Raw genomic sequence first — 8,663 nt, 5'->3', positions numbered from 1 at the left:
TGGCTTTTTTTCTTTTTGCTTATGTGGTGCTGAGGAATCAAACCCAGGGCCTCATGCATTCAAGGCAAGCGCTCTACCACTGAGCCACCTTCCCAGCCCCTACTTTCTCATTCTTAAACCTGAGTATGCACCCATTCACCTTGAAACACTTATTGCTGGGCCTCACCTCCAGATTTTATTCAGTAGGTCGATGGTTGAGGTAGGGGTCCAAGAATTTATATTTCTGATAAGTGATGCTGTGATTGATACATTCTGAGAACCACTGCAGCTTGTGTAGATACTTTACATACTTGATTTGACCAGACCAAAAGTTTCTTTAGATGAATGTTAAATAATATTTTTACAGTTCACAGTAATCCGTGTTTATAGTCTTGTGGGGTATTGGAGAGAAGGAAAACAGGAATTTTCACTTGGAATTTTAGGTTCAAACTGGTCTTGTCTTAAAAATGTCATGCTTTATATAAAACCCATTTTGCTAGCCCAGGGAGAATGAAAAGCTGTTTTAATTTTTTTTTTTTTTGGGTCCGGTCATGGGCCCTGAACTCTGGGCCTGGCGCTGTCCCTCAGCTCTTCAGCTCAAGGCTAGCGCTCTACCACTTGAGCCACAGCACCACTTCCGGCTTTTTTCTTTCTGCTTATGTGGTGCTGAGGAATCGAGCCCAGGGCCTTAGGCATGCAAGGCAAGAGCTCTACCACTGAGCCACCTTCCCAGCCCCATGTTTTAATTTCTTATAAGCTAATTCAGGAGGAAGGATCAAGGAAAGATAGTGTTGAAGCAAGTGAGAAAGTTAAAAAAACTGCGCAGACCAGGAGCAATCAAGACTGCTTTTTAGAGAGGATAAATAGGCGTTTATTGCCAGTGACCCGAACCAGGCTAGTGCCAAAAAAAAGTTCGGATCCTGAGAGAAGGGAAACCCTGGGTTTTTTGTTTGTTTATTTGTTTTGCTGTTGGTTGTGGGGCTTGAATTCTGGGGCCTGGGCCCTGTCCTTGAGCTCTTTTTTTTTTTTTAATTTTTTTTTTGGGGGGGTCTGAACTCTGGGCCTGGGTGCTGTCCCTCAGCTCTTCAGCTCAAGGCTAGCGCTCTACCACTGGAGCCACAGCGCCACTTCTGGCTTTTTTCTTATGTGGAACTGAGGAATTGAACCCAGGGCCTCATGCATGCAAGACAAGTGCTCTACCACTGAGCCACCTTCCCAGCCCCTGTCCTTGAGCTCTTTAGCTCAATGCAAGCGCTCTACCACTTAAGCCACAGCACCACTTCCCGTTTTCTGGTGGTTAATTGGAGATAAGAGTCTCACGGACTTTCCTGCCCAAGCTAGCTTTGAACCGTGATCCTCATATCTCAGCCTCCGGAGTAGCTAGGATTACAGGCATGAGCCACCAGCACCTGGTGAAACCCTGGGTTTTATACAAGCTGGTTATTACACAAAATAGGCATGAATCAGACATATAAAAGGTCAGGTGGGCTTACATCAACTTTTGACCAGGAGGGCAATTCCTTTCTAGTTGTGCAGAAATCATGGCATCCTGATACTACCCCTTCTGTATTGTTATTTCAGAAATGGCCTGTGGGCTTCTCTATATCGATTCAGATAGTCTCATCTAGTCTGCCCCCACCCCACATTCTAGCAACTGCCCCATTGTGCAACTTTCCACAACTGAGTTGGTGCCACATTCTAGCAACTGGATGTTGGAAGGTCCCCTCACCAGGAAGGGGTAACTTTGTCTACTTCAGTATTACCAGCCCCAACTTAAAGCTGTTTTTAGAATTACAAACCTGGCTGCTCAAATCTAGGCTGAGTTTGTAGGGATTAAATAATATGCCTGCTGTATTCAGGACTGGTTTATTTGAGTGACTGGTAGATATGATTGAGCAAAACTGGAGACGTGGCTGCCTCTGTGTGTGCGCGCGCATGCCCACATATGCTGGCAGTAGGGTTTGAACTCAAGATCTGTCACCCTTGTATACCTTTTTTCTTTTAGCTGGTCCTGGGGCTTGAACTCTGGACCTGCACATTGTCCCTGAGCTTCTTTTGTTCAAGTCAAATCTAGTGCTCTACTGCTTGAGCCATAAACTCTACTTCTGGATTTTTCTGAGTAATTTATTGGAGATAAGAGTCCATGGACTTTTTTGCCCAGGCTGGCTTCAAACTTTGATCCTTAGATTCTTAGCCTCCTAAGCAGCTAGAATTACAGGCATGAGCCACTGGTACCTGGCTTTGTTTAGCTTTTTTGATCAAAGTTAATACTCTACTATTTGTACCACATCTTCACCTTGATGTTTTTGCTGCTTAATTGGAGATAAGAATGTTGGATTTGTGTACCTGTGTTGGTTTTGAACCACAGAAGAGGCAATTTAAGATGTTTTCACTGTACCCTGTGAATTAACAAAAAGTCCTTCGTTTTTGTATCTGTGCCCTTTCAACTGAGCTATTCTCTGCTGAAGTCAACTTTGAAATCACCAAGAAAGACCACATTCACAGATAAGCATCCTGAGTGGAAGGCCAACTACTCCTCTAACAAGCTACGCCTTCTTATCTTGTAAAGAAAGCCCAAAAGTCAGAGCTTGTTCCTGTTGGGTCCAGCAACAGTGATAACAACCCCCGCTAAGGAAAATATCTGAGCCACTGATCATCGAGGCCACACCTGTGACTTAAATCTGCTTACCTTTCTCATCCCAGTCTACCTTCCTTCCCCTGTTTAACCTGAAGCCAATGTCTATACCTTTGAAGGCAGCTGAAGATGTACTGAAATGCTATCTTCCCAGGGCTGCCTTGTAATAAATAAATCTAATTGTTTTGCCCTTCAGCATGTCTCTTTATTTGGCTTTTGGGGGCAAGTGGCTAGACCTAACTTAGAACTCCTGGACTTTGAATCTGGAGTCTTAAAAACTCAGGTTTACCATGCTTCTCAAATCGTAGCCTCCTGATTAGGTAGGATTACAAGTGTTGAGCCACTGGTGCCTGACACATCTACTGTCTTCGGTATTATTAAACAATAGTATTCCAAAAACTTTTATACATTTTAACTTTACAGATAAATAATGGCTTCATTTTAATTCTTCCATGTTTTTCTTCAGAAATTGTTGTCATGCTTATTTCCTGTCTCTTGACTTTTGTTTAAATCTTTGTCTTATGTCAAAGACTGAGAGCTGTCACCTAATTGAGCCTTAAATGACAAAAGTCTTAATTATTTTAGATCTTAATATTAAAAAGAAGGGCTTAGTGATACAGTGCTTACCTAGCATGCATGAAGCTCTGGGTTCGATTCCTCAGTACAATGTAAACATAAAAAGCAGGAAATGGTGCTGTGGCTCAATTGTAAAGTTCTAGCTTTGAGCAAAAGAGCTCAGGAACAGCACCCAGGCCCTGAGTTCAAGCCCCAGGACTGGCAAAAAAAAAAAAAGACTAAAGAGGTTCTTAAGTTATTTTAAATCATGTTTTAAATTTGGAATTTTATTACATTTCATGAGCCAGAATAACACATTGAGTTTTTGGCATTTTCTATCAACTGTCTCTGCCAACAGAAACCTCACCATATGGTAGGACTGCTGCTGTACTAGGAAACCTACACAGTGTGGAGACACTGCCTGGCATGAAGCAGAGTTGCTGGTCCCACCCATATGCTTATCTTGCTAAAGCTGACATATTGACCGGGTTGCATTAGGATTCCAGTACGTCACAGCATCCTATCAATTGAGTACTTCAGTTTTCTCCTACCAGCTTCATTTGGCTACATTATGAAAACTTACTCTAAATTTCATGAAATCTCTTACTCAACTGCAGAAAGAAGCTTTTGAAGGACTACTATATGGGAGAGTATGTCAGTAGGCATTATGGTACCCTGTAAGTGCTACTAGCACTCCTCCTACTACTATGCACTTTTTTGACAATTTCTTCCACTTACACATGCCTTTCAAACTTGGCAAAATATCTAGAAGGAAAAGAGGTTGCAAAACATGAATCCTGGATATTGGTGTAAATTGTGATTTAGTTTGCTTATTTTATTAGGGTTTTGACAGTTTCAGGAAGAATTTCAAGATGAGTACAGTTTAGAACCAAGTTTATTCCAGCAAATTTGTTTGTGCAGTTGTCAGAAAAACATGGCGACAATCTCTTTCTTACTGTTGTGTTATGGTGTAAGTGGCGCATGTTTTTAGAAGTGAAACAGCTAAAAGACTTGGCAGGTTTGCATTCAGAAACAGATAATGAATGGTGACTTTAAAACTTTGGATTTTTCTTTCTGAATTACTTTTCTGTTCTGAAAATGCAGGTTGAAGCTATCACCAGTGGGTTAAATGAATGTGTGATATAACAGAGTGTAGCTTTTGGAATTAGAGGCCATTGAAATTATTTCTGTATTAGAAGTAATGATTTTTTTCTTTTCGTGAACCGTTAGCTTGCTTTTTCCCATCAATTTGAAACTGTAATGAACAGTCTTATTAGCTCAAAGAAGATACAAACCCAAGGTGTCTGAGGCCATACTTGGCCAATTCTGTATTAATATTTAACTCTTCATATCAGTTAGGGCTCTGATTTCCCCAGGTTACCAAGTACAGCTGTACAGTCTGGTCACTGGGAACTGCTCAGGAAATGAGAACTGAAGTGCAGCTGTGTGTTATTTGCAAATAGCTGGGTACACCCACTGGGTTCCTAATTATCTTCACTGTACAGTGGGTCACTAAAAAGTTCACACCCAGTGTGCAGAACTATCTCGGTAAGGCAACATCACCTGAGGAAATGAGGAGCCTGCAGGGTCATGATTTAGAAGTCGTGCCTATTGTGGTTTCTGCTGACCATATCCAGCATCTTGTCTAATACCAGCCTCACATCCTCCGAGTCAGCCTAGCCACCCTCTGCCCTGTTCCAGATCTCACTCACAGGTGTAGTCATTGGTAAAGTAAAATTTGAAAGCTTAGGCTAAAGGCCATGAGGTCACCTGTAGTGGTTTTGTTCATGATTGTGAACATGCCCAGGAAGTTGTCCAACATCATGAGGCCATTGCCATTCACCCCACAGGACTTGGGCTGTCCTTGTCCAGGAGAAAGTCTCAGCCTTTCCCTCCAAGCTTCCTGGACAGCAAGCTGGTCCAGTCAGTTCACTGCCTGCCCGAGCTTGCAGTCTGGACTTAGAGGTAGAGACTTTTTTTTTTTAATTTATTTTTATTTTATTTTTTTGTCGGTTGTGGGCCTTGAACTCTGGGCTTGGGCGCTGTCCCTGTGCTCTTCCGCTCAAGGCGAGCATTCTACCGCTTGAGCCACAGCGCGACTTCTGGTTTTCTAGTGGTTTATTGGAGATAAGAGTCTCACAGTCTTTCCTGCCCGGGCTGGCTTTGAACTGCGATCCTCAGATCTCAGCCTCCTGAGTAGCTAGGATTACAGGTGTGTGCCACCGGTGCCCAGCTGAGACTTTTTTTGTTAACTGACTTATGTCATATGTGTTTAAAGTTGCTAATTATTCTGTCAGTATTGTCAGAGAGTTTCAGAAAGATACCGCTGTAATTTTTTTTTTTTTTTTGGTCGGTTGTGGGGCTTGAACTCTGGGCTTGGGCGCTGTCCCTGAGCTCTTCAGCTCAAGGCCAGCACTCTACCGCTTGAGCCACAGCACCACTTCCGTTTTCTAGTGGTTTATTGGAGATAAGTCTCACAGACTTTTGTGCCCAGGCTGGCTTTGAACCCTGATCCTCAGATCTCAGCCTCCTCAGTAGCTAGGATTACAGGAGTGAGCTACCAGCACCCAGCTTCTCAAATCTTTCTCCTATAAAAATTACAGCAGAGCCGGGCACCGGTGGCTCACACCAATAATCCTAGCTACTGAGGAGGCTAAGATCTGAGAATCACAGTTCAAAGCCAGCTGGGGAACGAAAGTCCATCAGACGCTTATCTCTTAACCACCAGAAAACCGGAAGTGGAGCTGTGGCTCAAGTGGTAGAGCACTAGCCTTGAGCTGAAGAGCTGAGGGACACCACCCAGGCCCAGAGTTCAGGCCCCACGATCGGACCCCCCAAAAAACCCAAAAAACAATAAAACAATTTCATAGTCTTGCCTGGTGGGTTACTTTGCTTGTTATCCCAAAAATGAAAAAGTTGAATATGAAAAATTGAGTTTGTTGTAAGTGTAAAATGTAGCTGTAAGCCAATACAGAGACAGATGTAAGATACTGTTGTGTCTGATCTATTTTGGTGGCAATTACTTATGCAAGCTAAATCTGTATAATCTTACATTCTAAAGCAAATGGATTAGTCATCTTTGAGAAAACAGTCTGCCCCATTTTCTTTTTTGTCAATACTGGGGTTTGAACTCAGAGCCTCACTCTCTCACTTTGATTTTTTGCTCAAAGTTGATGCTTTATCACTTGATCCATTCCTCCACTTTGTTTTCCTCAAGGCTAGTGCTCTGCCACTCTGAGCTATATCACCACTTCCGGTTTTCTGCTGGGTAATTGGAGACAAGGGCCTCATGGACTTTCCTGCCCAGGATAGGCTGGCTTTGAACCATGATCTTCAGATCTCAGCCTCTTGAGTAGCTAGGATTACAGGTGTAAGACACCAGTGTCTGGCTTCTTAAAACAATTTTAATAGTTTTCATTGTTCTAATTTAATATATACAAAGATACTACAGTTGACCATGTTCTTCCTCATTCACCCTCTTTGTTAGCCCTCATCCCTCTCCCAATGTTCATATTTTAGACACTGTCCAGCTCCTAAACATTTTTGTCTCAGAAATGAGGACTTCCAGATAAAGCTTATGAATTCTTTAATTTCTCTGACCAGACCTAACTCAGCCTGTTTGTTTGAGATCATAGCTTCAGACTCATACTTCCTGTAAAAACTATCCTCCTGGGGCTGGGAAGGTGGCTCAGTGGTAGAGCGCTTGCCTTATAAGCATGAGGCCCTGGGTTCGATTCCTCAGCATCACATAAGCAAAAAGAAAAAAGTTGGAAGTGGCACTGTGGCTCAAGTGGTAGAGTGCTAGCCTTGAGCTAAAGAACTGAGGGACAGTGCCCAGGCCCAGAGTTCAAGCCCCACGACTGGACCCCCCCAAAAAAAACCCCAAAACTGTCCTCCTAAATGGAATGGGACAGTTGGATTAATTGAGAACATTTACACTCAGATTTTTCAATGGTTTATTCTGAAACCCATTTGTTGTTACTTTGACAGAGTTAAGTAAAAGTGTCTTTCAGAATATATGAATTATCTGCCTTGTAAGAGCTTGAAATTCAATAAATATTTGTTTTTAAATTCCACATCTCAGATTTTATAAACTCATGGAAGAACCTCAGTCAGTATTCAACTATTAGGATTGTAGCAGCAGAAAAAAATACACTGATACACAAAAGTTTGTATCAATTTCAAGATAGTCTTAGCTCTTAAAGCCTATTCATGAATCCTGTGTGAAGAAATCTCTGTTTTAGTCCATAGCCTGTTTTTAGGAATGTGTAGAGGTTACATGATGAATAAGTCACATAGCTTCTGTAGCTGAGAAGTTGTCTCTTAGTCTATTTGGGGATGGGACAGGGGGAATAGGGCCTCCCTATGTTACCCTGGCTGTCCTGGAACTTATGATCCTCCTGCTTCAGCCTCTCAAGTGCTGCTAGGCAATATTCTTTTTTTCTGGCAATCTATCCCTTTCCTTACAATCAACCCTTGAATTTATAGAACTTAGTAGAAGGATTTAATCCTTAAAATCAGTGATTCCAGTTTTGATAGTACCAGACTAGGAAAGTAATAAAGTACAAAAATGTCTAAAATATTTGAGTCCTTAATTTAGAACAGCCAAGTAAACAGAGTCACATTAGTTAAGGGCTTGTCCACACCCCAAATTTATCCAATTATAATTTTCTTATCTGGACTGCTTCCATTAGGATCTATCTGGTAACTGTCAGCCGTATCAAGTTTCTCTGAAGTTGAATATCTTCATCTGTAAAATTGGACAGAAACCCATTTATCTTACTGTCTTGTAAGGAATAAATTTACTGTCTAGCTCAGTAAAATGGCAGTTTATCTATTACATCCATCTTATCCTTCATTGGGATCCGGCAAGTACTACTTTTACTACTTCCTTCATTCAACATTAACCAAGTTTCTTCTCTGTGTAGTCACTAATGCATCAGAGAATAGTTGTTTTCAATGAGTAAACACTTGAAGTAATGACCTTTTAACCAGATTCTTATCTCCAGAGTGATAAGCAGCTGCTGGTTACTTTGTGCGACTCAGATTAGACTGCAACCTACATTTTGCTCAGATTTGAGTAGAGCTGTTGAGTTAGGATTCCAAAACTGATTTTACCTCTTAATCCTCTGCCTTGATATTGATGTGTTATTATTAAAAAAATAGGCATATCCACAGTACATATATACTTATGTCAACATTACATCTGTTTAAAAATACATTAAAGTATAAAATTAAAGGGTCAGCTTTTTATGAGGCTGAGATATGAGGATCTTGGTTCAAAGCCAGCCTGGGCAGGAAAGTCCATGAGACTCTTATGTACAATAAATCAACAAAAAACTGGAAGTGGCACTGTGACTCAAGTGGTAGAGTGCTCACCTTGAGCTGAAGAGCTGAGGGATAGCACCCAGGCCTAGAGTTCTGTCTCTTCTAAGAGTAACTATCAGCTTGTCCTTAGAGATCATTCTTTGAAGTAAATCTTTTTTTTTTTTTT

This window comes from Dipodomys ordii, unplaced genomic scaffold (genome assembly GCF_000151885.1).
Source record: "Dipodomys ordii isolate 6190 unplaced genomic scaffold, Dord_2.0 Scaffold18, whole genome shotgun sequence".
Classification (NCBI taxonomy): domain Eukaryota; kingdom Metazoa; phylum Chordata; class Mammalia; order Rodentia; family Heteromyidae; genus Dipodomys; species Dipodomys ordii.
The sequence above is the reverse complement of the archived record's forward strand: the minus strand, read 5'-3'. Positions refer to the sequence as shown.